The sequence below is a fragment of the Sus scrofa genome, chromosome 7, assembly GCF_000003025.6.
Source record: "Sus scrofa isolate TJ Tabasco breed Duroc chromosome 7, Sscrofa11.1, whole genome shotgun sequence".
Classification (NCBI taxonomy): Eukaryota; Metazoa; Chordata; class Mammalia; order Artiodactyla; family Suidae; genus Sus; species Sus scrofa.
Genome location: NC_010449.5, coordinates 55,375,476 through 55,392,207, shown reverse-complemented (window position 1 = coordinate 55,392,207; position 16,732 = coordinate 55,375,476).

Sequence of the window (16,732 nt, the reverse complement as noted above, 5' to 3'; positions counted from 1 at the left end):
CTAAGAGTTCTGTTCCATTTGACTTTGCTGGTTGACCTCAACCCACTACAACCATGCTGTCCTCGTAGGGAGGAGGGGCTTCCCAGATGAGCCCCTACAAAGTGAGCATGCCCTGTCCTTGCTCTGTTTTCTGTAACACTCTGACCTGCCATGTGTCTGGGTTGTGGTCATTGTCTTCCCTACCAGGATGTACACCCCTCAAAGGGCTGGCGTTTTCGCTCTTATTCATTGCTGAGTCCCCACTGTTATGAACAGTGCCTGGTACATACAGCTCAGTAAATAACCCTTGAATGAGTGAATGGTTGAGGCAAACAGTAAATCATAAGAGTAACTCATAGCTTGTGTTCCCCAGGCCCCATGCTCAGTTGGCACTTTGGGAAAGAGAACCAGGGGGGATGGCATTGGAGCAGCTGGCAGGGAAGGACCACGTGGTGGCCTGTGGGGTAAGGGAGGGGCACAAGGCAAAGCTGGTGGCGGTGGAGCCCAGGTGACTGGACGACCAGCGAGCAAGAGTTACTTGGGAGGGAGGAGGCGGTTTGGGAGGCAAAAGGCGCAGAGCTCGGGTGTGGACACATGAAGTTGGAGTTGCCAAGAGTGTCTGGAGGCAGATGTCCACCAGCCAGCTGGAACCTGGGTGTGGGCAGAAGAGGAAATGAATGTCCATCCCAGAGAGATGATGATGGTTGAAGACGTGGGAGCAAGTGATGTGGCCAAAGGCCGAGAGGAAAGGGTTGAGGATTGAGCTGTGGGGAGAGGAGGGGAGATGGTGGAGCAACCTCAAGTTGAGGGGGGCTGTCAATGGGTGGGCACCCTGCTGAGAGGCCAGGGAGTGGGACTAGGAGGAGATGACCTCTCAGTCTAGCCATTGTCCCCCAAGCTCTTGGAGTGAGGCAGCTAAATGAGGGAACTTCAGAAGGGGCAGTTCAGGCTAGGCAGCAGCGAGGTGGATCCAAACCACAAGGTGGTCTTGTGAGGGTAAGGGCCACAATCCAGCTCTGTGACACAGAGCCTTCAAAAGTCCAGCGTCCTCATCCACAAAGGGCACCAGTAACTCCTGCCTCAGGGGACTGTTTGACGTTAACAGAACTGATATAGACCTGGAAGGACTCCATAAGCACGGGCTGCAGTCATCATTGGGAGTTTTGCAGAGGGAACGGGAGCTGGAGTAGATGCGCTCAGCTGGGTGGACCCTGCTGGTGCTGGGAAGGAGAGACCAGCCCATGGCACTGAAGTCCTGGCAGAGGAGGAGGAGGAACCAAGGGCTGCAGAGGGATGACTGGGACAGTCCAGCCCTGGGTAAAGCTGTAGGGGAAGTGAAGTCTCCTTTACAAAGAGGAGTTTAAAGACTGGTGGGACCAGAAGTTCAGGGACACAGCCTGGAACCCCCTCCCCCGGAGTCAGCGGGAAAGGAGAGGTCCTGCAGGCCAGGACTGGGCTTGGCTGAGGGCTGGTCTTAGAGGGATTTCATGCTTACCCTGAGAAATGAGATCTTTGGGCTTTCTCAAGAGCAAACTACATTTTTAAGAATCTTTTTCTTTTTCTCTTTTTTTGGCTGTGCCAGTGGCATACAGAATTTCCCGGGCCAGGGGTTGAACCCTTGCCACAGCAGCAACCTGAGCCACAGCAATGACAACAACAGATCCTTAACCTGCCAAGCCAGCAGGGAACTCTGCAAATTTTACATTTTTGTTGAACTCAACATTAGCCTGGCCTCCTAGAGCACTTGGCATCAGGGGTGCCTTCTGCTGCCACTTAGAATGGGCCCTGCTTCTGCATTGATGAGGATGAAAACCCTTTGCAAACCCATGGGGTAAAAGCACAGCTGAAATAGTATAAAGGAGGAGGTACAGGTAGATTTTTTATTTCATTTTTCATTTTTTTAAGAGTTCAGCTTTTGGGGTTCCAGCTGTGGCTCAGCTGGTTAAGAACCCGACGTAGTGTCTGTGAGGACACAGGTTCGATCCCAAGCCTCACTCAGTGGGTGAAACATCTGATGTTGCTGCAAGCTGTGGTATAGATCACAGATGCAGCCCCGATTTGACCGTTAGCCCAGGAACTTCCATACTCCACTGATGTGGCTGTGAAAAGGAAAAAAATTGAACATGTTACAAAGGAGGTTTAGTCCAAAAGCCCAAAGCCCATGTTATCATCAGACTCCTCAGATTCTTTCCTTGCTTCCACTGTCTCCTACTCAGCTGGAGCAGCAGTGGTGGAGGGGGCGGGACCTCCTGCAGGTCCAGCACCAGCTGCTGGGCAGGCCCACCAGCCCAGGCATTGCAGCTGAGGCCTCCTATGTTGACACTGGCCAGAGCCTCGGCAAACAATCTTGCCCAGAAGGGGTCAGCATTTACACTGGCTGCTTTAATGAAGGCATTGATCCTCCATGAATGAAGGCTGAGTAGATGCAGGTAAGCTCTGAGAAAGAGGCCACGGTGCCGGTGAGTGCTAGGCAGGTACTGCCTGGCACAGTGCTAGTCACCGTACGAAAGGAGGACCTGACCCCAGTGCAGCCTGAGCTTCCTCGGAGAGACTGAGCACCCTAGCAGCAGCTGAGCAAAGGAGCCATGTAAAACTTTCACAGCTCCCCAGACTCAAGTGATAACTTAAAATGTTTACCAACAGGAATGGTTCAGGCACCGATGATTGGAGGTACCAGATGGGGGTTTGGGGGTATTACTGGGGGTTCATGATGCTTCTGTCACCAGGTCCCTGCCTCTCCTGTGGCAACAGAGGAGAGAAGCCCAGAGACCACCTCACCCGGAGCTGCCACAGTTCAGTCTGCTGCTGGCCTGGGTGAAGTGAGAATGAGGCCCTGTTGGTTGTAGCTGTGGCTTGGTGAGTCAGCGTCTCACTTGGCCACTGTGGTGGGAGGGACAAGGGGCCTTCTTGTACCCCACCCCTAGACCCTCACAAGCTGGCAGTGAAACTAGAAGCCACAAGCCCAACTCAACGCCCACTGCAGAAGATCACCGCCTTTGCCCTGGGCAGCCTGGGAGTGAAGCTTCCCTCCAGCCTCCTAGTTCTGAGCACTTGGCTTTGGGTGCCCTTCCCTTGACCCCTCTCCAAGCCTCCCAGTGGCCCCCTAGCTGGCCACAGGCCACAGGAATCTTACTCTGGCTGGCAGGCATGAGGAAGCTGCATGCCAAGGATGGCACATGTATGCTGGGAGGTGATCTTTTCCTGCAGAAGTGCTTATCTAACTGAGGCCAGGTAGGATTTGACCTGCCAACTGCTAAACCAGCTTTTCTGGACCTTCCTTTGTGTGTCTGAGAGGTACAGCTGGACCTGCCCCCTCAGCACCGGCCACCAGGAGGTGGCTCCCACTCAAACGTTGGACTGGGCACTTTGGGGTGTTTTCTGCTGAGTTTCCCAGGCTCTGCTCACTTCTTAACCACCCAACCCATCCACTGTTTAAAGTGCACGGTGATGTTAGAGGATTGGAAGGAAACTCCTGAGTCCAAGTTCTATGCCAAACAGGCAGATGTCACAGTGACACTACCTGGCATTGAAATGCACCTGGCAGACTGACAGCCCGCAGCAGGCCCTCCCTGCCAGGCCCCGCCCTGAGCCACAGTACTCTGAGTTACAACCCTTTTCCCTGTCAGGTCACCGGCTCCCAGCCCCAGCCCAGAACTGCTGAGCTGCTCTGGGCTCCCATGGCCCCAGAAAAGCCTCAAATCCCAGGCCGTCCCCTCTGCCCATCTCCAGGTCTTCCTTGTTCCCTCTCTTCAAGAGAGTCTCTGCACAAATGCCACCAGCAGAGGACTTCCCTGTTCTTCCCTATTTCTCATGGCATTTATCACCTGACAGAATAGTGTATATGCTGTCAAACTGATCTAAAAAAATTTTATTATAGTTGATTTACAATGTTCTGTCAATTTCTGCTGTACAGAAAAGTGACCCAGCTTTACATACATACATTTTATATATATATATATATATATATATATATATATATACATATATATACACACATTCTTTTTCTTACATTATCCACCATCATGTTCCACCATAAGTGACCAGATGTAGTTTCCCATGCTACACAGCAGGATCTCATTGCTTATCCACGCCAAAGGCAATAGTTTGCATCTACTAAACCCAAACTCCCAGTCCATCCCCCTCCCCCTCAAGTCTGTTCTCCAAGTCCATGAGTTTCTTTTCTGTGGAAAGGTTCATTTGTGCCATATATTAGATTCCAGATATAAGTGATATCCTATGGTATTTGTTTTTCTCTTTCTGACTTCATATAATATGAGGGTCTCTAGTTCTATCCATGTTGCTGCAAATGGCATTATTCTGTTCTTTTTTATGGCTGAGTAGTAGTCCATTGTTCAAACTGATTTTTTTTTCACTGCAAATTTATTAAAACAAAGCAATGGACAGTGAAAAAAATCCTGATTTTTTTTTTTTTAACTTTTTGGTGGGAGTGGGGTGGGGCGTGGAAGGGGTAGGGACAGATGGAGATAACCCAGAAGGAAAGACAGCTCTGTCCACCCCTACAGCTTCCCCAGGCCAGCCAGGTTCAAAGCCCCTCAATCACATCTCACTGTGTCACTGTAAATGTGTGTTGTGGCTACAGATAGAGAGTGGGTTTGGCCTCTGCCAGGAGAGGATGGGCATCAAGGTCGGAGCTGCAGGGGTGACTAAGGGCTTGACACTATTCTCCAGTACTTGGTATGGAACAGAGAAGCCAGCCGGGCCCTGTCTAGAGGGGCGGGGTGGTTTTCCCGACAAGCCAGAGTAGGCCAGTAATGGTTGCAGAAGAGGCTGCCTTCAGCTCTGAATGAGCAGCTGGTCCGAGAATCGAAAACTTGGTGGAAGGGAGATCCAAGGAGGGAATGGATCCAGTGTCAAATTTCTTTTCCTTCCCTGGATCGTGACATCCCAGAGTCCAGAACATCTCGTTCCTGGTTCTGCTGTAACAAACTGATTTTTTTTTCACTATTTTTTGCTGCTGTTTCGCTGTGCCTATAACAGTGCCTGACCCACCTTAGTCAGTTGTCAGTAAACATGATTGTGAATGACTTAATGAACACTTCCACTGCTTCCCTCTCAATGCGCATGGAGCACTACACCCACTCCAGGCCTAGGGGCAGGAGTCTTTGGGGTGGGAGTCATGGGGCCTGGCTTTTTGATTCATGGGTGAGCCTTAGTGAGTCATTTAGTTGCCTGCTTCTAGTTGTAGGAATAGTGTATGAGAATGCACTTATTATACAGAGACAAAGCCCTGGACAGGATAGAAACTTGGTTTGAATCCCAGCCTCACCATCTGCCAAATGTGTGACCTGGGGCAGCATACCTAACCTTTCTCTGCTTCCGTTTTCTCATCTCTGAAACAGAAGTAAAACAGCTTCCTTAAATCAGTTGAGTTCTTAGTTGCAGACAATAGAACCAACCCAGAAGCTTGCTAAAGTGTTATGGGAAAGCTCTCACAGTCTCAACAGGAAGGTGGAAAGCCCAAAACAAAGCTGACCAGGACACAGGGAAAAAATTCTCTGGAGCACACCACCAGCACTGCCAGCATTGGACCCTGAGGCCACAGACCCTGCTGGCCTCCCTTGAATAGACAAGACTCCTAGGCAGTGTCCCTGCTTTGTGAGGCCCAGGCCCAGGGGCCAGCGAAGGAGCTTGCTGAGCAAGGAAGGACATCACCCACTACATCGCATGCAGAATGTTGTCCTGAGGATTAGGAGTTAATCCAGAACCTCATACACAGCTGGTGGGAAACCTGGTGGAATCCTCTGGAGTTGGTGTATGCTTATCCTATGACTCAGTGATGCCAAACGAGTGTGCGTGTCCACCAGAAGACAGGAACAAAAAAGTTAACAGCAGCACTATGTGTAATCACCAAAATCTGGGAACAGCCAGATGCCATCAAGAATGCAGTGCAGGGGTTTCTGTCGTGGCTTAGCAGAAACGAATCCAACTGACATCCATGAATAGGTTCAATCCCTGGCCTCCCTCAGTGGGTTAAGGATGCAGCATTTGCCATGAGCTGTGGTGCAGCTCGCAGACGTGGCTGAGGTCCTGCATTGCTGTGGCTGTGGGGTAGGCCAGCGGCTACAGCTCCAATTTGACCCCTAGCCTGGGAACCTCTATATGCCACAGGTGTGGCCCTAAAAAGACAAAAAAAAAGAAGAAAGAAAAAAAAAAAAAAAAGGAATGCAATGCATGGAGTTCCTGTTATGGCTCAGTGGGTTAAGAACCTGACATAATGTCCTTGAAGATGTAGGTTTGATCCCTGGCCTCATTCAGTGGGTTAATTTTACAGCGTTGCCACAAGCCTCCTCGTAGGTCATAGATGCAGCTCAGGTCCAGTGTTGCCATGTCTGTGGCATAGGCCTGTGGTTGCGGCTCTGATTCAGCCCCTAGCCACAGGTAAAAAGAAAAAAAAACGATGGAAAATATGAATAAATAACTACCCCGGAATACCACAACAGCTGTTAGAAAGATCAAAATACAACCATGTAACAACATGAAGAAGTCTAACAAGCACAATGCCAGGCATAAAAAGCCAGGCAGGAAACAGCATAAGTTGTATGGTGTCATTTAGTTGCACATCAAACACAGACAAAATGAATGCCTGGTTTTAGAAGCTGGGATAGTGGTGTCATCCCAGCAGGGCAGAGAAGAAGGAGCAGGGGGGTTCCTGGGGGTGGAAAAGCTCCCTTTCTTGATCCAGGTACTGGATTCACAGTGTGTTCACGTTGTGAAGCTTCGATGAGTTCTTTTATGATTTTGTGTTTTTCTTTCTTTTTTTGTTCTCAACCCTCAAATCTTTTCAGGAGACAGAACAGGTGCAGCAAGCACAGGGGCTCGAGCTTGTTTGTGGGTAGTGGGTACAGACCTCCTGGATTGGCTTAACTCACTCACTCAGCAAGGAATTAGCCAGTTCCTAGAGTTCCTATTGTGACTCAGTGGTAACAAACCCAACTAGTATCCCTGGCCTTGCTCAGTGGGTTAAGGATCCGGCATTGCCGTGAGCTGTGGTAAAGTTTGCAGACACGGCTTGGATCCCCCGTTGCTGTGGCTGTGGCATAGACTGGGAGCTGCAGCTCTGATCTGACCCCTAACCTGGGAACTTCTGTCAATTCTAACCCTAGAATGAAATTCTATATGCTGCAGGTGTGACCCTAAAAAGCAAGAAATAAAAAAGGAATTAGCCAGTTGCTGCAGAGGCTGGGAGACCAGAGAGTGAGAACTGGGTAAACGAAGGGCTTGCAGGTAGCTACGGCAAGGAGTGGAAACTGAGGTCAGGGAGGTGATGGAGAGCTGGGGCCTTGGAGGCAGGAAATGGGTTGGAGTCCATCCTGAGGACGGCAGGAAGCCAGGGAGGGAGTGGCCTGGGTATGTGTTTGCTGGGCATGGGGGAGGTATATGTGTTCAGTTTTGCCCTGGCTTTAGTGAGGGAGACAAAAACATTCCAGGAGCCAAATTAGGAAGCCTTTGGTGGTGACCCGGACCAGGTTGGGGTGGGCCTGTGGAGGTAGAGAGACGTGGAACATTGGGTGACATTGAGGACTGTCACCCAGCATGGAGGGAAGCATGAGGAAGGACGAGGCAGGCAGTACCAGGGACTCGGAAGGCCCCCTGGGTAACGCACTGCCAGGCTCCTCCAAGGAACAGGACTGGGGGTGGGCATAAGTTAGGTTTGGAGAGAAGAGTCCGAAAAGACTGAGATGCAGTGGGCAAGGCCTCTGGAGGGTGGGGTCGCAGAAGGGAAGGGAAGCACAGAGAACACCTGGCTTATAAGGATGGTGCCCAGTTTAGGCAGCTGGCCCAGAGGAGAGGCTCAGATCGGGCCATGAAACAAGAATATCTGGGGCTCAGGGGGAAGGGCTGACAGAGGGGTGGGACTCATGCACGGAGTGGGCTGTGGCCAAGGATGACAGAGATGTGGGGCCTGGCATGCTTAGCCTGTCCCTAAACTTCCAGGCCAATGAACCAGGCACTGGGGAATGGCAGGATCCTGGATTGGAAAGGAGAGAGCCAAGCCCAGGGCGGCAGCGCATCAGGCTGGATCACGTGTGTGGAGCCTTTGCACGGCCTCCAACTTGCAGAACAACATCAACAGTAATGGTGAAAGCAGCTTGATAGACACTGTTCCTGTTAAAAATGTCTCTTTTCTCTTCCTGGGGCACATGATATTTGCCACACTTTTGAAATCAGGCTTGGCTGCCTGATAGGCTTGGCTGCTTTGGTCAGTGACCTGAGTGTGTGAGGCGTGCCACTTCTAGGAAGAGACTTCAGCAGTCACAGCACTTGCCATGTCCTCTCATCTCTGCCAGGAGACCAGGAGTGTCCCAGATAAGGGCTGCTCCTTTATAACCTGGGTTTTGGAGTGGAGCTGACTTGTAGAGCTGCACTCAACCCATGGGAAACATGTAATGTGAGTAAGAAATAAACCTTGTTGTGAGCTGCTAAAATTTGGGAGCTGCTGGTTACCGAAGCATACCGTAGTCTCAGCTGACTGCTACAGCTCCCTATGGATTTGGAATGCTTGCTCTGCACCAGGCACTGTGCAGTTAATCCCAAAGTAACTCTGAGAGTAAAAGCAGCCAGATAAAAAAGAGCACACAGTATGCGATTCCATGCGTATAAAATTCCAGCAAACATAAAGTAACCTACAGTGACAAGAAGCACATCAGTGGCTGCCTGGCCACTGGGTGGAATAGAAGGGGGCAAAAGGGAGGTTTTACAAAGGGGCATGAGAAAGATTTGGGGTGACAGATATGTTCATTATCTTAATTGTGGAGATTGTTACATGAATATATACATGTCAGAGCTTAGATACTTTAAATACATACAGTTTATTATATGTCAAGTTACTCCAGTAAATTGCTGTTGGGTTTTGGGTTTTTTGTTTTTTGGTTTTTTTTTTGCTTTTAGGGCCACACCCATGGCATATGGAGGTTTCCAGGCTAGGGGTCAAATCAGAGCTATAGCTGTCAGCCTACACCACAGCCACAGCAACTCGAGATCTGCGCTGAGTCTGTGACCTACCCCACAGCTCACGGTGATGCTGCATCCTTAACCCTCTGAGCAAGGCCAGGGATCAAACCTGCAACCTCATGGTTCCTAGTCAGATTCATTTCCACTGCACCACGACAGGAACTCCAGTAAACTGTTTTTAAAGAAAACTGTCAGACTAGAATTCTAATCAAATTCTTATCCTTATTTACAAATGAGGAAAACAAGGTTCTTTGGAATTAAATTTCTTGCTGAAGGTCACTCAGCTCACCTGGACCCAGAATCTGGACCAGGTGTGCCTGAATTAAAAACCTGTGCCTTTTAACCCTGAAGGAGTCTGAGTTGTAGGTCAAGGGTTCAGAGATAAGGGTCTCCACATATGAATATGGGCTACGCATGGAACCCCAGACACAGCCCCTGCTTAAACACAATATTCCCCAATAGTCACCTTGGGGGAAGAGGAGGTAAGCAGATGTCAGGCCCCACAGTTTTCAGAGAAGACCCACATCTCTTGGAAAAGTGGGCATGGCATGGCAGCAGTGGGGTTCTGAAGCCAACTTGTACCCACTTGGGAGAGCTAACTTAAAATTTCAGGAATTTCATGGATCATTTGTTTTGTTTTGTTTTGGTTTGGTTTTTTGTCTTTTTGCCATTTCTTGGGCCGCTCCTGCGGCATATGGAGGTTCCCAGGCTAGGGGCTGAATCGGAGCTGCAGCCACCCGCCTACGCCAGAGCCACAGCAACTCGGGTTCCGAGCCGCATCTGCAACCTACACCACAGCTCTTGGCAACGCCGGATCGTTAACCCACTGAGCAAGGGCAGGGACCGAACCTGCAACCTCATGGTTCCTAGTCGGATTCGTTAACCACTGTGCCACGACAGGAACTCCATGGATCATTTGTTAAACTCAGCCATTATTAAAAATTAAATTAGGGAGTTCCCATCGTGGCTCAGTGGTAAGGAACCTGACTAGTATGCATGAGGATGCAGGTTTGATCCCTGGCCTCGCTCAGTGGGTTAAGGATCCAGTGTTGCTGTGAGCTGTGATGTAGGATGGCAGCTGTAGCTGGGATTCCACCCCTAGCCCGGGAACCTCCACATGCCGCAGGTGCAGCCCTAAAAACAAAAACAAAAATAAACAACAATTAAATTATATATGCTTGCACTCAAAAAAGTGTAAAAAACAAAAGTAATAATACTCAAAACCATGGCCTCCTAATTACACTTCCACATCTGACTGGTATATTTGCTCTTGCGGTTCTGCACACCATTGTATCTGTTAGGTAGAAGCGGTCTCTTCCCAACTCTGCCTCCTGCGGAAGCTCAAATTTGAACCTTTGGGGTTATTTACACCCCGGATATGGGAAAACGCTAAGTCAGGGCTAATCTCTCAAGTGCACTCCCTGCAGATGGTTAAACATGTAATCATCATATCACTAAGCCCTAGGGTCTCGGGCAGGAGGCTCAGGTCTGGGGCTGAAGGATGAGGCAGGTTCAGACAGAGGCCGGAGGCCCAGGGCTGCCTGTAATGATGGTGATCACAAGGCCAGCCTGACATGAGCCCAGCTGCCTGATAAGCTTTTTGTGTATTTCTTTATTTAATCCTCCCTGCAACCCTGAGAGGTAAAGTGCTATTAGTCTCCGTAGATGAGGAAACTGAGAAGTTACTTTCCCAGAGTCACTCAGCTAAGAAATGTCACAGGCAGGATACAAAGCTAGTCTCAGTGTTGGGTGCAGGGTCTGCCCTAACCCTTTCCTGAAACCTCCAGCCCGGCACAGGCCCCAGGTCCCCAGGAGCCTGGAGTAGGCTTCAGTGACCACTAGGTCAGTGGCCCCATGTCTCCTGTGGACAGCCTGTCTTGGGGGCCACATTTTGTGCAGAGCTGAGACCGGGAAGAAGACTGACCCATCTTCCACGACCAAGGCCAAGGGCTGGTTGAGCTCTTTCCACAACAGCTTGGGCCTCCCAGGGGCCCTGAAGCCCTAGGGGCCAAGCTGGGCTGTGGAGGCTCTGCAGCCTTCTGAGGACTGTGAAGAGGAGAAATCCGGGGACGCCACAGCCTGAAGGGCCTCTCGGACCTTCCTCTTCACAAGTGAGGGAAGTGGAGGCTTGGGGGTGGAGAGGGCCTGGGGAGTAAGAATGGCTGACTGTCCATAGTCTGGGGCGAGGGGTGCTTGTGTTTTGTGTTTTAGGTGAGCCATGTGGCGAGTGGGCCAAGACTGGCCTGGAGGAGGCTGAGGAGGGCCCAGGGCCCTGCTGAGTGAGGTAGGCTGAAGATGCCCATTCAAAAGATATGTCCCAGCCCTAATCCCTGGAACCTATGAATGTCACCTTTTTGGAAAAAGGGTGTTTGATATAATTAAGTTAGGGATCTGGAGATGTCATCTTGGATTAGGTAAGTTCTGAGTCCAATGACAACTGTCCTTACAGGAAATACACAGAGTTGAAGGCCACATGACCCCAGGCAGAGATGGGGGTAATGCAGCCACAAGCTTAAGACCACCTGGTGCTGCCAGAGGCTGAAAGAGCCACTGAAGTGTCCTTCCCGGAGCCTTTGGAGGGAGTGTGGCCCTACTGACACCATAATTTCAGACTGATGTTTCTCCAGACCAGTGAGAGAATACATTTCTATTGTTTTCAGCCACACAGTTTATGAACATTTGTTGTAGAGGCCCCAGGAAACCCATCAGCAGAGGTGAAAATGGGCATGATACAGAGATTCCTCCACTGCACAGGTCAGTGCTGGGAAAAGAGGCTCGTAGCCTGGCGGGTGGAGCAGGGAAGGCTCAGGCTGGGTGGGCAGAAGGAAGCCAGCAGATGCAATGGGTAGAAAAGACAGGGGGGGAGGTGAGGAGTCACCTCTCAAGGGCGTGGGGGAGCCAGGGTCCAGAAGAGGGCTCAGGAAAAGGGCACTTTCAGGAGATGGCAGGGCCTAGGAAGTGAGAGCCAAGGAGGCAGACTGGGGAAACCCCAAGAGTTAAGAATTTCTGAAGAAGAAGCTGACACACCCAGAGAAAGCATGGTGGGAGAGGGACGAGCTGTGCTAAGTAGGTCAGTGATGGGCATTGCATGCCATCATCCGTGTTACCAAGGACTCCCGTGGGCCGGGGGTGGTAAACACCTTGCACACCCATAAGCTCTCACAACAGTTCTGCACAGGGTTGTTTCCATTTTACAGATGAGGAAGGTGAAGGCTGAGGGTAAGTAACCTCCCAAGGTCAGCTGTTCAGCTACTAAGTGTCAGACCCTGACTGGAAGGCTGCCTGCCAAGCTGGCCTCCTCCTGCACATCTTCCCTGTCCTCGGGGGGGTGGGGGGCGGCTCCCGGGGAGGCCTGTGGCTAGTGCATGGGTGGCTGAGGTGTTGGGGGAGCACTGAGACTGAGAGCACACCCAAAGGAGCAGGGCTCACTCTGCCTTCCTGCCCAGCCTGGCCTGTCCCTCTCTCTCACCCTGCCTCAGGGACCTCTGTCCCTCCTGCTGAGCTTCTGGTCCCATTCTGTCCCTTCCAGGCCCGGGGCCCCGCTGGGCCCAACTTCACATCAACAACAGCCTCTTTCCCACTTCCGGCCTCTCCAAGACAATGTGCTCTAAAAGCTGTTCTTTGTCCTTTTTTTTTTTCAAAAAAGTGTGTTTTTGATCAATTTTATAATAAAACCCAAACTGAATTCTTGAAAACAACAGCAATGGGAAAAAGAAAAAACAACTTGGCTCCAGGAAGTGCTGACTCCAGCACTACCCTCTCCAGCCCAAGAGGAGCCTCTCCTTTCCCTCTCTCCCTCAAGCCCTGCCTATCCACGCGCAGTTCCTGGTACCAGGCATCCTAAATATCCCCTAACTGCCTCCTCGAAGCCCCTCAGCCTCTGCCTCCTGCTTAGATCCTTCTCCTTGGGGGAGTCTCTCCCCCTCCCAGCTGCTCTCCCAGCCTCCCATCTGACTCCAGTCCAAGCTGTTCCCCACACTCTCCCCAGAAGCTCACTTTACAAGACGAATTTAACTCCATCAGTGTTCTCTACTCAAAATGTATAGTCGAGGGAGTACCCATTGTGGCTCATTGGATAACAAATCCGACTAGGAACCATGAAGTTGCAGGTTCGATCCCTGGCCTCGCTCAGTGGGTTAAGGATCCGGCATTGCCATGAGCTGTGGTGTAGGTCGCAGATATGGCTCGGATCTGGTGTTGCTGTGGCTCTGGCGTAGGCTGGCAGCTACAGTCTGATTGGAGCCCTAGCCTAGGAACCTCCATATGCTGTGGGTGCGGCCCTAGGAAAAACAAAACAAAACAAAACAAAAGCATAGTCAAAACTCCTCAGCATGGCATCTAAGGCTCCAGTGGACCCATCCCTGCTCACACCCCACCAGACACATGCCCCCTGGCCTTTGCATATGCTACTCTCTCCACTTGGGCCACCCTTCCTCCCCTTGTCCATCAAGATAATTCAACTCGATGCTAAAGACTCGGTCCAAATATTTCCCACTTTTGTTGACCCTTACCTCCCTCCCCAGGCACAGAGTGGCCTCCTCCCTGCTGTCATGACAATAGCATGGAACTTGGTTCATTCATTCACTTGGTAGGTATCAGGCCTCATGCTAGGCACCAGGCACAGCAGAAAATGCAGACCAGACCTGGCCCCTGCACCCGTGGACCTTATCAGCCCCGCTGCTGTTGCCCAGGTAGACCATGAGTCACCCAGGAGAGGTACCACCTGCCTGCCCAGAGCTGAGCTTGATGCCCACTGGCAGTGCAAGCTCCTTCAATGTTGGTTGACTGACTGACCAACCAGATGAGTGAGTGGATAACCTCAACTCTTTCCCTCTCCCACTTCCTCAATGCTTTTTATCTCCTTTTCTTTTTTCTTTTTTTGTCTTTTTAGGGCTGCACCCATAGCATATGGAGGTTTCCAGGCTAGGGGCTGGAGCTGCCAGCCTACACCACAGCCACGGCAACGCTAGATCTTCAAAAGTAACAAGACCAATATAATGAATTCCTAAAGTTCCCACCTCTGAGCTCCAACAGTGATCAAGATAAGTCTGATTTCCCCCCCAGTATGAAGTTTTCCTTTTGACATTGCTTGTGGTGGTTTTGTAATGCAGAGATTTTTGCTTCTGTGGAGTCAAATTTCTCAGTCTTTCTTTTGGTGAGTTCTGAGCTTTGTATTATGCTTAAAAAGGTCTTCCCACTCCACAGCTATTAAACAAAACAGATTCTTCTAGTACTTTTAAAATATTATTTATTATTTTTTAAAAGGTAGCATAGTATTTTTTTCACACAGAGGACCATAGCTATTTAACCAATCCCCAATTATTGACCATTAAGTTGTTTATAATTTTCTCCTATTTTTTTCTTTACCTCCCCCTATTTTATTTTATTTTTTTATTTTTTTGTCTTTCCTAGGGCCACACCCATGGCACACAGAGGTTCCCAGGCTAGGGGTGTAATCGGAGCTGTAGCCGCTGGCCTACACTACAGCAATGTGGGATTGGAGCTGCGCCTGCGACCTACACCACAGCTCACAGCAACACCAGATCCTTAACCCACTGAGCAAGGCCAGGGATCGAACCTGCAACCTCGTGGTTCCTAGTTGGATCCATTAACCACTGAGTCACGACTGGAGCTCATCCTCCCCCTATTTTAAATTACCTCATTTGGAGAAGCCAGCCCTGTCTTCTCCCACCTCACTTGGATTATTTCAAAGCAAACCTCTGACATCAAATTGTTTCATTCATAAATATAAAAGTTTTATATCATAGGATTCCCGTTGTGGCACAGGGGAAATGAATCCCAGTAGTAACCAGGAGGTTTCGGGTTCGATCCCTGGCTTCACTCACTGGGTTAAGGATCTGGTGTTGTTGTGAGCTACAGTGTAGGTTGCAGATGCAGCTTGAATCCTCGTTGCTGTGGCTATGGCTGTGGCTGGCAGCTGCAGCTCCGATTCAACCTCTAGCATGGGAAACTCCATAGGCTGCCAGTGCATCCCTTAAAAAAAAAAAAAGGGTAAAAAATTTTATATCATAATATCTATTAATACTCTTGTCTTTTTGTCTTGCACTTGTAATTTTATTTATATTTTGATTGGCCAGTGTATTCACATGGCTCAACATTCAAAAGAACAAAATGATAAATTGAAAATTTTACTTCCTACCCTGTTCTCTAGTTGTCCAGTTACCCACCTTTTAGCAGTTTCTTATGTATCTATAGAGTCATTACATACATTATATAAAAGGGAATTATGTGCTTTCCCCCTTTTAAAATACAATTGATAAGCTACTTGAATAAGAGTCTGCACCTAGCTTTTATTACTTAACATAATGTCTTGGAAATTGTTCCATAGATAGCATCCTAGTTCTTTTTTATAGTTCTTTTTGTCCATTGCATGGACATACAAGGAGAGTACAGTTATCCCATCTCGACTGGGGGAGATTTTGGTCCTCTCCAGCTATAGGCTCTTGCAGTGAAAAGCCCTACACACTCCCGATTTCTCTTATGCATGAGGATATTTGTAGTTTCCAAAAGTGGAAGTGATAAGTCAAAGGAGAACATGTGTTTAGATATTAGATAAATATTACCAAATCGTCCCTATCAAGTTGAGTCAGCCAGCAATGCAGGGAAGGGCAGAGGAGACTGGGGGAAGTTGGAAGAGTGGTGGTTCTCTTCCCACTCTTGCCAACATATCATTTTACCAGACTGTCTCTGCTGATCTGATAAGTGAACAGAGATACACTTTTTTTTTTTTTTCTTTTTTTGGCCGCGCCTGCGGCATGCAGAAGTTCCGGGGCCAGGGATTGAACCAGACAGCAACCTGGGCCACAGTAGTAACAATACCAGATCCCCAACCCACTGAAAGCCACCAAGGAACTCCTGGAAATACTCATTTTATTTATTTATCTTTTCTTTTTATTCTTTTTTAGAGATACTCATTTTAATGAGTAATTGAGCATCTTTTCACATCTTTAAGGACCCATGGAAATTTGCCCTTTTCCATTAAATGTTTCTTCAGATCCTTTGCCCATTTTTCTGTGTTTGAGTCCTTGGTGGTTCATTTTAAAAAGATTTATGGGAGCTCTTTACATCTTAAAGAAATCAGCCCTTTGCCCTATGTTACAAGTTTCAGTTTTCCCCCTAGTTTAAAGTTTTTCTTTCGTGTTTGCTTGCGGTGGCTTTTTGCAAGGCAGAAATTTTAATTATTTTTATGTAGTCAAATTTGTCAAACTTTTCTTTTGAGGCTTCAGGTTTTGTATATTTATAAAGTTCTTCCCTACTCTGGGATTTTTGGGGAAAAAAATCCTCCCATGGTTTCATTCAGTAGTCATAAAACAGGATTTGTTTTTCACAGTAGGATGGGATTTCATATTTCATTTCAAATATGGCCAGACCATAATTTACTCAACCAATCACCTACAGCTGAATATTTGGGTTATTTCTGATTTTTCCTGAATTATAAATATCACTGCAGGAGTTCCCGTCATCGTGGTGCCTCGAAATCGAATCCGACTAGGAACCATGAGGTTGCAGGTTTGATCCCTGGCCTCGAGCAGTAGGTTAAGGATCCTCGTTTCCATGAGCTGTGGTGTAGGTCACAGACGCGGCTTGGATCTGGTGTTGCTGTGGCTGTGGTGTATGCCGGCAGCTGTAGCTCCGATTCGACGCCTAGTCTGGGAACCTCCATATGCCACAGGTGCGGCCCTAAAAAGCAAAACAATCAAACGAAAAAAACTCACTGCAGTAAAAGCTTTATCCATAAATGTTCTACTTCATTAGGCTA